The following is a 14149-nucleotide window of genomic DNA, read 5'->3' as shown; positions in this document are numbered from 1 at the left end:
TTCTGTGTCTAAAAGAATCAGTGCATTGATTTTTTGAAATTCTAGGGGTTGCAATACATTCTTCTTACCACTATTCTACATAGATCTGCCCACAGACAGACAGACGGACAGAGGACAGATCAAGAACTTGTTCTGTCCTTTTAACAATTTCTGTCCTAATCATTTTTTCAAAAATCTTTATAGGAATAGAAGTCAGAGCCACAGGCCTTAAATCGTTCAAAGTTGAGAAGCTACTGAAGCTACTAAAGTGACTTTGGACATGGTATGATAATATGGGGGCAATTGTAAAATTATTTGTATTATATATATTGTATTATATATCTGTAGTATGTATTTGTAGAATTTATTTATAATTTAATGTTTTTAATCAATTGATGTGAAGGATGACAACTTAGACTTTATTTGATCGCTATTTCTGAAGTATTTGTTGTTCAAAATAACAGTTTTTAGCATAACAAAACAGGTCTCTGCAGAATGTGCCTTATATAACTGACTTAGGCTGAATAGAATAATCGTCGACTAAATGGGGTATTTCACTCAAAACTGAAAATCCTTCATCATTTACTCAATCTTCACTTGTTACTATTCCTGTCTGAGTTTCTGTTTTGTTTTGAACACAAAAGAAGATATTTTAAAGAAAGCTGAAATTATAGTACAAAAAATAATAAAAAATACTATGGCTGTCAATGTTTACAACTTTCTTCAAAATATCCTACACTGTAAACGATTTCTGTTGTTTTCACGGTATTATACTGCATTTCTCAACAGTTGTTTACTGTATAAGCTGTGCACAGTGTGTTACTGTATATATTGCTGTTTTCACAGCATGATAATGTATTCTCAACATTTCCATACTGTGAACATGATTAACAGTATGCTACTGCAGATTTTACAATGAATTTTGGGAAAAAATCAGTTACTGTGCATCTAAATACAGTACTGCAAATGACCATGAAAAACTCTACACACACTTTATATTATTATTATTATGTTTATTTAATTTTTTGACAAAGTGTTTTGTGAAGAAAAATAAAATAACCAGTTTCTTCAGACTGTTCAGTGCATAAAACTGTCCCCTGGTTTTCCATATTTGGGTGTACTGCACCTTAATTTTATAAGGTTAACATGAAAATATTAAATCATTTTTAATCAACATAACTTTGTGCTTAACCAAAACGTAAACTGGAACAAAAGTAATTGATTCATGAAACCAAAGTCAGCTTAAATGTCATAATGACCAGCCTGCTTTAGACGGATTCATGAGGTTAGGGCACTCGTCATCACCATGGAGGTCACATCTCCGCATTTTCAAAACAATATTTTAAAATACCCACCATCTCTATAAATAAACCACAGACTTGAGTTTAAAACAACTACATTCCCGCATGAAAAACGGTTAAAACTAAATTTCATAACACATTTTATAGAGCCATCTAAGACTGGGGGAAGTCTCACATGTCTAGCCGATTATAACCTCGTTTCGCCGGATACATGAGTGATGATGGACACCCTGGAGGTCAGAATCTCCGCTATCGGCAAAGCACGCTTGAAATTTACACATGATATCTATAAATAAACCACAGATTTGAGTTTGTAAGAACTACATTCTCGCATGAAACACTGTTAAAATTTCATTTCGTGACATATTAAACGCAATATTTATAATATTAGCTGGGCTTTCTCATCCGCCATTACCATTTGCTTGTTGATGTGAAATGAATTCTGGGAGAAAAAATATATAAATATATATTTATATATAATTCTCAAAACACTTCGAACGAACTTTATTCGTATTGTCAAGGTCAGATATATGTAATAATTTCGCTGGTAAAATGAATAAAAAACAATGTTACTATATTGTAATCAATATCACGTATGCACTGGTTCGGTTCAGCACTCGAGCGACTCTGAATCGTATTGAACCGAATTGAACCGTTTGCTCGGGAATTATTTGATCACACGTGTTCACAAGCACACTCAGCAATATGCAATAAGTGTATAATTAGTGTATAAATGCGTGTGGCCAAGCAGTATAACGAAATAGTAATGTATCATATACAACAAGGAATCGGTTTTAGGCGGATTCGATTCTTTACTGTTCACTAAGGAGCCGATTCATAGAACCGAACGGACACGACTCGACATGCAGGCAACGGCTCTCCTAATTTGAAATTCACCTGTCGTCTTTCATCCAGCGAATTCATCCTCGGTAAGTGTTTTAAAGTCAAATTCTGTCCGTTGAAGGATTGTTTTGTATATATTTCTGTGTATTGTGTGTGTAATTTAAAAGAATTAACCAAGTGACATTAGTTGTAGGTTCTTATGTTATGTCACGCTATCCGTTAACAAACGGTATTTTAAACAAGAAATAACAGACGCCAGGCGGTCATTGTAGTGTTTGCGAGGTATTAGATACAGTGAGTTTATCTTGAGTGAGTTTTTGACCATACGTTAAGTTACCTGAAAAAAACATAACTTTAACTTATTGTAACTGCATTAATGCATTCTCTATTTCAGCACAACACTGAGATGAAGGCGAAGTCACTATGAAAAGTTAAACCTTTACCGTTAAGGTAAGCTCTGGTCTTCACATAGTCATTATGACTAAGCTATCATTATGGTAAAATTTTTCAACTGTAAGTCAGTTATTTAAACTAAACTCATAATGAAATGAGTCTTAACTGTTTTATTAAATGGAGCTGAAAATTAAATGCAGTTGAATTATTTTAAGCTAACTTTAATATTAACAAAATACATATTAATTGTCTATTTCTCAATAATGTTAATGAGCTTGATGTATAGTGTGTCATTAATTGTACATTTAATTTTTGGTGTTCAGGTGTACCTGAGGTGAGTGTACGTTCTGAGTACACAGATATAAGCCAAAGTCATTATCACTATATATATATATATATATATATATATATATATATATATATATATATATATATCCATCCTATTCTAAGAGAAATTGATGGGGTCAGGGAATGATTTGTGTACAAATGTATTTTAACCTTATACAGATTGGTATGGTTGTACCATAGATTTAGATTAATTAATGTTAAGTCTTATTTTACTCTTACTATATTTATCTGTTTTTCAGCTACAGTAATTGATGTTGAAAAACTGATGCTACCAATCACTCCTCACTTGATTATTCAAGGTAATGTTGATGTCTTCCTCATTTTGATTAGATTTTTAAATGTCAAGTTGTTCACAGATTTGTTGTGAGGAGTTTCATGTACAACCTTTTTTTCTTCTTCCAGCAGTTCCTAAGATAAAAAAAAATCTGGTGTTAAAACAGCCACGGCTATGCTATTTGCCTACCAAGTGCTGAGTAAATATTAGACAAACATTTTTTTCTATAACTGTTGTCTTTGTGTTTATTAGCAATTTTACTGGGCGTATGTGTTTGTTTTTTTTTCAAACAGCCTGGAAACTGTAAGTTTAGTTCAATATGTTATTTTATGCTATTCATTTTTGTCTTAACAGGAATTGCATGTTGAAGCTATCATTTTATAGTGGGAAAATGTAAAAGAGAATCACTGAATACAATGGCATAATGATTCTGCTTGTTCACAGAAGGTACTTGATTTAGTTTTCCTCAAGCGACACATCAGTTTTTATGACTATTGCTTGACATTTGAATTGAAGGGACAGTTCACCCCAAAATGAAAATAATAGCATCTTTGGCATCCTCCACTTGTTTCAAAATAGTTATATATTTAATTTGTTCCGTTGAACACAAACTCATATTTTTTAAAGAAATTTGGTTCAAATATGGATGTCAATAGTTACTGGTTACTAACATTCTTCAAAATATCTGCTTTAGTGTTTAACAGAAATTCAAACTAGTTTAAAACACGTAAATAGTGGCAAAATAGTAAACTATTCCTTTAAATATTTTATTCTGAGACTTATTTATATGTGTCTTGTCTTTTGTCATATTGTCTTTCTAGCCCAGATTGTGATGGACCTGGAATGCGACACCAGTTACTCTTAAGACAAGAACCGAATAAAGCACAGATGTGGAGGGATCTGCAGCCAAACTAACTGGAGGGAAGGAACCTTTAGGTAAAAGCACCTGCTTTATTTAGATCTGAAGTATTTTATTTGACATAGAGATTTATTGTTTTAATTCTAATTTAAAGCAAACAAGGTTGAGCACCCCTGGTCTAAAAGCTCAAAAATGCTGTTTCCGTGATAAGGTTAAATGTAGTTTAGAAATAGATTCATTAGGATCAATGCTTAAAGTAAACATTTTCTTCTCTCTGTAGACCAAACATGTTTACTATCCCTCACATTTTAATAAATTGTTTCTGTTTTTGTTTCTTACAGTGTGGGTGAACATACTACCTGGATGTCCAACAAAGGCTGCACAAGAGCTCATTTGATAGCACATATTCTGTCCTGTCTACATCTCTGATGACCTGGAAGTGCTTCGACATCAGTGAGTAATACATCTTTATATTGTCATGCATACAGGATTTCTGTAAGCTTAGCTTTAATGTTAATTTCTAATCAGCAGTGACTGTTTTAAAAACTTAAGTATTTAAATTATTCTCAACGTTTTACTGATGCTGTGCACAGTAACGTTATGATGATTTAGTTTGAGGAAATGTCACTAGAGGGTTTGTATGAAAAAAAAATAAATAAATAAATTGTATGAAATGACTCGATAAAATGTTTATTTGTCTCGCTGACATGCCATCACTGCTGCATATTGAAGTACAGTAATATAAATTGTCAGCAGAATATTACCACAAACATTTCATGAAGTAGGCTAGACTGCTCTTTAGTTCTCTACTCAACTTTAACACATTTCCTCGTGTCGCTGAGCCTCTCTGCAGATTTTGCCAAAAATGAATGCTTAGTGATTACTTTGTTTTATGCAAACCAAATATCAGTAACTCATCATTAGCATTATTTTAAAAAATCACCCAAAGCTTTCATGTTCTCTAACGCAATCTTATCTGTAAGTTAGAAGTGGATTTATACGTGTTAAAAGCCTAAAAGTATTTAATTAACATTAGTCACGTTAAATTAGATTATTTTTATTTATTTAATTTTAAATATGACTATCTTAAAGTGAGAATGAACTGTGTTCACCCCTCTTAAATCCGTGGAAGCACTAGTAGTGTGATCATGGAATCAGATATTCGAGCTATACAGAGTCGGACATTAAGTTAAGATGAGACTTTATTTTTTACACACCTGTGTGGACACCTGACTAGCGATCTTCAAGAACAATGCCCGCTGATCTTTATATATATAAAAACAACAGTGCAGTGTTTCGTTTCTGAATGAATTAAATGGTTTGAGGGATGATTAGTTTTTACTTCAGTGATTGATTTTGCGTGTCATTTTTGCAGGATCATCAGAAGTGCTGCTGCCCTTTTTCACTGTCCCTTTCCACATCATTTGGCCTTCATCATTTCCTGTCTTGTAGCAGTATTTTCACCTGTTTTTAAAATTGTAATAATTTTTGATGCATTAATTGTTGACTGGTTTTAATGATCAATTGTTTATTAGTGTTCTGTTGCTTTGTTATATTGAATTATTGCCACTGTTTTAGCATGGTTTACACAATAAACCTTTATTGTGAAGTTAAAGTTTCAGTTTCTTTATTTTTCTTGTATTTCTTGAACAGGTAAAATAACACTTGTGCAATTTTTGAAAATTTTTACCCATTATAAAGTAGCACTATTAAATAAAATAAAATAACATTTAATAACTGTAAAATACTATACAGTAATAATGAAAGTAACGTTAAAATACCGTAGTTCTTCATGGTAAAAATGTACAATAAAATACTGTTTTCAGTTTTGCAGTATGTGTATCACTACTGTAATTGGTGTTACAGTAAAAATCAACAACAGTAAAATGATGTATTACATTTTACAGTAAATGTAATACTAATGTAATTAGTATTACAGTAATGTTACTGTTTTATGAAATACAGCAGCTACTGGATAATTGTTGCCAGTAACTTACTGTTAATTTAACAAGAAATCGTTTACAGTGTATTTAACAGAAGAAGGAAAGGCGAACAGGTTTGGAGCAAATAAATGGTGAATAAATGATGACAGATTTTTTTGGGGTGAACTTTCCCTTTAAAAGAGCTGTTAATAAAATAGTTTATACAGTATGATACTGTTCCAGGTGTTACAGAAACAGCTTCTTCCCTCAGGCAGTCCATCTCATGAACACTTTATGATAGTAATTGTGAAACAAACATCACTACCTTTTATACACATTTACAGTGCTCAGCATATATAAGTGCAACCCTCTTATAATAAAGTTATTTTTTATTTTGTAGTTATTGCAATATCTTGCTTGAATTTAATTCTATTACCTTTCAATTTCTAAATATGTTTGATGGCTAAAATGTTATTATAATAAATATATCTGTCTAATAAATCTGTGTTTAAATGCACCAAAATACATTGCCTATATTCACTGAGAAATGGATAAATTCATTCAATACAATATTCATTTTCAAAATGGGGTGTACTCAATTATGCTGAGCACTGTACACTTTTTTAACAACATACTTTACATGCCAATATGTATATAACAGCTGCACATACAAACTTCTATATAGTAATATACCTGTACATACACTTGTCAATTTGTATTTTTGCATTCACTACTTATTTCTATTTTTAAAATATTTATTATCTGTTTTTGTCCTGTCTCTGTAATTCTGTTGCACTGTAGGAGCTCTGTCACGAAAACAAATTCCTCTTGTGTGTGAACATACCTGGCAATACACCTCTTTCTGATTCTAATTTTGATTAAGGACTGCTGCTGTTCCACAGGTGCGTGTGTATCCCTAAATGTGTAAAATGCGGAGGATTCCACGGGCTGTCAGATCCCTCGCTCGAGCGTCACCGTGCGCGTATTTAACGGTGCCAACCCCACGAACGCCATCCTGAGGTGAAATCACGAAGCCTACGCTTGGCTTATTAATATTAATCACGCCTCCAATGGCGAAACGCGGTGTTTCAATATTAACAACCTTCAGTTGACGTCGTCCAATAGCGACGACCAAGCTCATGAATATTAATAAGCAGAATTCCATATTAGGATTCGAGATTTCGCATCCGGGGGCGGGGTCTACGCGTGTCGTGGCACCCTGACCAACCGCAGAGGCGCATGATGTGGGCGAGGGCAAAACCCGTTCTCGGATTTCTTTAACGGCAGAGCACTGCGAGGGAGAGATGGGCGTGACAACGGAGTGTCTGGACTAGGCTGTGAAAACACTCTTCTCCTGGATTAAAGATCCGCGCTGTCTTCCGTGAAACTGATGACAACGGAGTGTGGCAATGCAAACCACACGACGTGATGCGCGTGCCATCCAGTTCAACACCGCGAGTGAAATAACAGCACGACGCCCTATTTTAAGGCCACACGGGGATTGACAAACCAAGGATTTTCGAGGCAGGGGTCTTTAACATCATCAGGTGCGTATTTGGATAGTTGTCTTTTGCTTGTGGTGCTTGTGACACTGAAATGTGTTCCCCTTTTAAAATTATTATTCATCTTCTTATATGGGTGCCATATCTAGATGGGTTGTACAGTTTGTTCTATCAGATTAAGGTGTTGTAAATTATCGTTATAGTAAGTATAATTGAAATGATATTACATGCATAGCCAATGAAATTAATTAAATGCAGCCTATTTATTTTCAGTGGAATCCCTCGTGTACTTCCCAGGCCTGACAGGCTGCTGTGAATATGGCTCAGTATAAATAAATAAGAGCATTTCAATTAATGTCGTTCTATATTCAATTACAGTGTTGATTCTGATGAATATCAGTGTTTTGCTGTGATTACGTTATGTAATGTAAATTCATATGCATATTAAACGAAATAATAAAAGTGTTGTACTTATTGACCCTTCATAAAGCCACAATTATTATTATTATTATTATTATTATTATTATTATTATTATTATTATTATTATTATTATTATTATTAAGAAGTGTGGTCCGACTTTCCATATGTCACCTAGAGTGAATGTCTTGCGTGCGCGTGCGTGGGAAATCTGTTGTGCGATTACGTCGAAAGTACAATTTGAATTCGGATTTTAGAATTCGAGTCTTTTGGATTGAGCGGTTCTGCGTCGCAATCCGCTGCAATCTGTCGTCTGAGAGCACGGGCTGGTCCACGGGTCATGCTGTCTGAGAGTAAAATGTGCAGAATAGAGCCATGTCATTATATAATCCTGCTTACATTAGTTTATGATGATGTACAATCATCTCTATAACATTCATAGAGCACATCATGAAAAACAAATGACATTCACAGAGCCTGGAATCAACCTGTATTGCAAAACAAAGTGGATAAGGTAACTCATTAGGTGTTAAGTGAACATTTAAAATAAAGAATGCCACTTATTCTTTAATATTATTATTTTTAATTAATTTGGGAAAACAAAACTAGTCATAAGGATATGCTTTTTTTAATACTGAGATTTATACATCATCTGAAAGATGAATAAAATGTGTTTTCCATTCATGGATTGTTATGAAGGCACAATATTTAGCTGAAACGCAACTATTTGAAATTTTTTAACGTGTCAAAAAAGAATCTAAATATAAAGAAAATTGCCTTTAAAATCTTCGAAATTAAATTATTAGTAATGCAAATTACTAATCATAAATTACGTTTTAATGTATTTACATCAGGGACCAGTTTTTACTAAATGTTTTTATGGAACCCTATTTTTACTTAATATTCTAATGACTTTTGGCATTAAAAATTGTATTCTTTGCTATTGCCAAAAATATACACATGCACTGTAAGACTGGTTTTGTGGTCTGGGGTCACGTTTTTATATTTATTTATTTATACATATTTATAATTATTATATGAATGCTTTGTTCTTTTTATAAATAATTGTTGAACTAAAGCTTCTTGTGTGATTACAACCTGCTAGAAGAACTAACAAATTAGAAAAAGCATCAATGAAACTAATTTCACTAATTAGTAAAATTAGCATACACGATTTTAAAATAATGAGCAGCCATCAAGGATTATATCATTAAAATGTCCGTTAACATGTAGATCATTTAAAAATGACATACTTTTATAGTAAATAAAGAGTCTAAAGGGCATCTTTTCAATTTACTTATAACACAATAAACATTACTTGCTTGCAAACATTATTCACTATATATATTTAAGAAAAAAAAGATTTGATTGAGATGACTCTTTTATCTGCCAGCAAAACATCTCTGAACATGAGAAGGAAAATGGGATGATAATTTTTATAAAAATCTAGACATAACATCTTCATATTTGTCTTCCGTAAATCTTGATATTGGCTTGTTAAGTATACAGTAGATTATTTTTGGGTAAAACAAGATGAATAAGCTGAATTTGCTGATTAAGAAAAATATATATTTTTAAATGATTGACCATCTAGGAAATTTCTCAGTTGTAATAAGACTAAGAGATTTGATTGGTCCCGTGAATAAATACATCCTAATCACAGTTTATTTATAAAGCACAATTAAAAACAACTTACAGTTGAACAATGCACTAAACTGCAAACCCAAAAATATAAATATAGACCATAAAAAACAGACAAGAAATGACATCACAAGCTATATGTTGTAGTGAAATTATATGCTTTTCATTTTGATTAGATCAGGGGTGTAATGATATTAAACTGAAGCGAACTGGAAAAACTGCAGTACGCCCCTTACAGTTCGAATTGCGATAATCTCAGAGCAAACCGAGGAGAATCTATGTTGCATCCAAAATCGCCTAATACTCGAGTAGGTACTACATTTGAATTTGTATACATTATATGACCGCTAGAAAAGTATGATCTATATAGTATTTATGTGAGTAGTATGAAAAGAGCTCGGACATACTACTGCTAATAATAATAATAATAACACTCGTGAAGAAACTCGACACAGAGGAACATAAAAACCTACTGCCAGCTAGCGTTTCGGAAGTGTTGTTGCAGAGAAACACAAACAGCATGCAGAAGTATAAAACAACTACATGCAAGGCAGGTCACGCCGATCACTGAATGCAGAAGTATAAATCAGCCTTTATACATCTTTTTTTGGGTGGGATCTCCTCATCCACCACCAGTGTGAAGCATCCACCTGGATGACGCAAAAAACAGCCATATTGTGCCAGACCGCACACCACACACCAGCTGATTAGTGGAAAGAAACTAATTATGTTATAGGGATGGTTAGGTGGTCAGAAGCCCGTGGGCAAATTTGGCCAGGATGCCTGGGTTAAACCCCTATTTTTTTTTTTTTTGTAAACTACATCATTACTGTCATTATCATGTAACCTACCCACATCAGTTGCATTGCTTCCCTCCTAATCATGAATTCTCTCGTGTGGCATCATGGGATGGTGTATAGCTCCATTGGGCACATACTTCAAAATCTCACTAGAAATAGTAGGTCATCCAGGTACTTCTCACATACTGTTTTTAATATATTATTAATTCTGACATACTACTCAGATTTCGTACTGTTTTGAGTGTATTATATAGTATGGAAGTATACCACAGCACAAGCCCTGCCTGCTAACCAAACTGAACTGAACCGAACCGTACAGAGGGCCCAATACCGCTAAAAATACCGAATCAAGACATTGGTGTATCATTACACCTCTACAATACATAGCTTATACATATCTAACATTAACTAATGAATCCTTATTGTAAAGTGTGACCTTGCTTGCTCGTGGTACTTGTGGTTTTGTTTATCGTCCACTATGCTCATGTTTTTAGTTTCATCAGTACTATTACACTTAAAGGTTACATTTGCAAATATTCCAATTCGTTCCTCTCTAATTGGTTATTTCTTCATCCATCTTTACATTTTGATACACTTCATTAAATATGGACATCACCTATATGCTATATAACTGCAGGTTAACTTTGTAGATATAGTTGAAGTCAGAACTATTAGCCCCTCTTTGAATTTTTTTTATTTTTTTAAATATTTACCCAATAATGTTTAACAGATCAAGGACATTTTCACAGTATAACTGATAATATTTTTTTCTTCTGGAAAAAGTTTTATTTGTTTTATTTTGGCTGGAATCAAAGCAGTTATTATTATTAAAACCATAAAAAAAAAAAAAAACATTTTAAGGTCAAAATTATTAATCTTTTTAAGCAATTTTTTTTTTCGATAGTCTACAGAAAAAAACCATAGTTATACAATAACTTGCCTAATCACCCTAACCTGCCTAGTTAACCTAATCAACCTAGTTAAGCCTTTAAATGTCACTTTAAGCTTTATAGAAGTGTCTTGAAAAATATCCATTCAAATATTATTTACTGTCATCATGGCAAAGATAAAACAAAACAGTTATTAGAAATGAGTTATTAAAACTATTATGTCTAGTAATGTGTTGAAAAAAAAAATCTGCTTTCCATTAAACAGAAATTGGGGAAAAAATAAACAGGGGGGCTAATAATTCTGACTTCAGCTGTATATATAAAACAACTTTAACTGTTTAAAGCTAGTCACTAGTTAACTAGTTGAACTTATTAGTAACTAATAAAGTTATGGTAACTAATAATAACCTTAACTTTTCCTAATTTGATTGTAATGCAATAATTTTGTAAAGCTGCTTTGAAACAACAATTATTGTGAAATATACAAATAAACTTGAATTGATTTTTGCATAGCATTTCTCCAAGCACAGTGCTGCTCCAGAGATCACTGTGTTCTGCAGTTAATCAGCATACAGATAAAACCCTAATTCGTATTATAAACACAAAATCTTTGCAATGTCACATAGGTGACCCATTTACGGGTTTGCTGACACGCATCTGTGAATGCTGATGTGCTGTTAGAGCAGGAAGAGTGTAAATGATAGAGCTTCTGCGGAGGTCCCAGCAGCCTCTGAAGGTCACTATCATGTTTCACAATCACGATATCTTTAACGGGGAGAGTCGGTGTCAACATGTTCTCGATCTTTCTCTCAGTCTCTGCCTTCGGTGGCTGCAGCTCTTTGCACTGCTTGCCCAGACAAGAGCAACGAGGTCAGACAGCACTGTAGGACACTCACTCCATCATGAGTCGCAAAAACACACATACATACAAACACACATACACACACCTGCTGCAGACAACAGCTATAATGTGCATTCAACAAGCTGCTGCTGCTCACTGCAGGCTTACACATATACAGATAATGAAATGCACTGTTATAGGAGGTGTTTTGACATTAATTATGCAATATGCACCACTTGCAGACTGCAGTCTATGGCAGAACTAAGTTATTTAGCTCACTAAAACAAATACTGTTATTCTGGTATAAGGGAATGCAACAGATAATATAAAGCGAACTCAGAACATAGTGTGCTCTCTATACAAGTGATTTACATCATGTTGAGCTAGACAAATATATTAATTTAGCCTAAGTATTTATATGGCGATGATTAAAATGTGTTAATGAAAGCACTGAAAGATGCAAAGTACATTGTGTTTTCGTAGATTATCTATTAGCAGCACTTGTATTTAAAGGGATAGTTCAGCCAAAAATAAAACATTACTCATTATTTACTCACCTCAAATGGTTACAGAGGGTGTTTTTTTTATGAAAGCTGATTCCCTTTGATTTCCATAGTTGGAAAAAAGTCAGAGGCTACAGGTTTTCACCTTTAATAATATCTTTATGGTTAACAGAATCTACAGTAGCTTATTTGCAGCAGTTCACCAGTAACATACTGTTTATCAGCAAGAATACTGTATTTACAGCACCATTTCACTTTCAATAGGTCTATTTACAGTATTGTATTTATTTACTGTAAAATATACTGTAATTTTCATAATGCAACGTTTAAATACAGTAATATACTGTATTTCTGTGCTACAGTAAAATACAGTAATTTACAAATTACAGTGTTATTTTCTGTTTAACAGCAGAATAAAGCTCAAAACTGTCACGTTAGCGTGATCAAAACAATAGCAAAACGGGAACAAAAAGATAGTGGATTCAAGTGCAGATTTAATAGACATATAGTGCAGAAAACAGTGACAAAAATACAAAATCTCAAAAAATACAAAGTAACAAATCAACAACAAAACAAGACGGATAAACACGAACTAGACTTTGGCAAACTACAAGGCAAGATCAGGAACAAACTTACTTGGAGCAGGAAGACAACAACGCGATGACAAACATAGGTGGAATGGTAGAATATATAGTCCAGATAATCAACGGTAACACAAAACAGATGTGATTACAGGTCAGTGTAGGTGTTCCGGTGTGTGCGCGGGGCATGTATGAAAATGTAGTTTTTCCTGGGGCACTGTAGCGCCTACAAAGTCCTAGAGCACTACAGCGCCCTCAGGTGGTCACAGACGGATGTGACACAAAACAGTGTGAAATAAGTAAAGGGTGAGTGAATAATGACATAATGAGTTTCATTTTTGGGTAAACTATGCCTTTAAAGGCTGGTTCATACTTCTGCGTCAAGTGATCAGCGTGACCCATGGCGCTTGCCTTGCACGTTGCCATGCATTTATACTTCTGCGTGCTGTTTGTGTTGCTCTGTAATAACACGTCCAAAATGCTAGCTGGCAGTGGGTTATCTTATGTTCCTCTGTGTCAAGTTTCTTCGCAGGTATTTAGTTTTTTTCTGAACGCTACATTAATAAACAAGTAGATAAACTCGCTCATTCAGAGGCAGGAACTGGCGGACGTGCAACAATTTTAATCATAAGGTAAACACAAAACAATAGTTTCCTCCTGGAGCTCCTTCACAGGACTCCACACTTGTAAACACTTGCTCCAAGGAGCTCGCAACTCTTGGTCCCACCCACACTTGTCACTGCTACCAAGCTGACCAATCACAGAGCTTGCGCTGTGTGTCGTTGCAACGTGTAGTTAGATTTTTTGAGAGGTGCACATCAGCATCGGCGTCAGTTACAGCGAGGGCTTTAGCACCACATGAAGGCTGTGCTGGACGCAGAAGTATAAATCAGCCTTAAGGATGCATGAAACTGGTCAAAAGTAAATACCGTTGACCTTACTTAGAGAAATTTGGGAAACCTGATTGCCTTAAAATTTCTATTTCAAGAATTCACACTTAACTTTTGATTTATACATAGCTTGTTTGGCATGCTCTCCCGGGAGAGAGCCCTGA

General features: G+C 34.0%; 1 protein-coding gene across 3 annotated transcripts in view; it reads left to right on the top strand.

Annotated features, from left to right (window-relative positions):
• peli3 (pellino E3 ubiquitin protein ligase family member 3) overlaps positions 1–14149 on the top strand; it is a 179692-nt gene that overhangs the window by 127073 nt on the left and 38470 nt on the right. For 2 of the 3 annotated variants that reach the window (XM_087260740.1, XM_087260741.1), the window contains exon 1: positions 7199–7466. The exons of the other annotated variant lie outside the window; for it this stretch is intronic. The gene's annotated coding sequence lies outside the window, so the exon portion shown is untranslated. Of the gene's footprint in view, positions 1–7198; positions 7467–14149 lie in introns of those variants that run through there. 3 annotated transcript variants of the gene reach the window in all.

This window comes from Danio rerio, chromosome 7 (assembly GCF_052040795.2).
Source record: "Danio rerio strain M-AB ecotype USA chromosome 7, GRCz13ab, whole genome shotgun sequence".
Taxonomy (NCBI): domain Eukaryota; kingdom Metazoa; phylum Chordata; class Actinopteri; order Cypriniformes; family Danionidae; genus Danio; species Danio rerio.
This window is presented reverse-complemented; position numbering and strand designations above follow the sequence as displayed.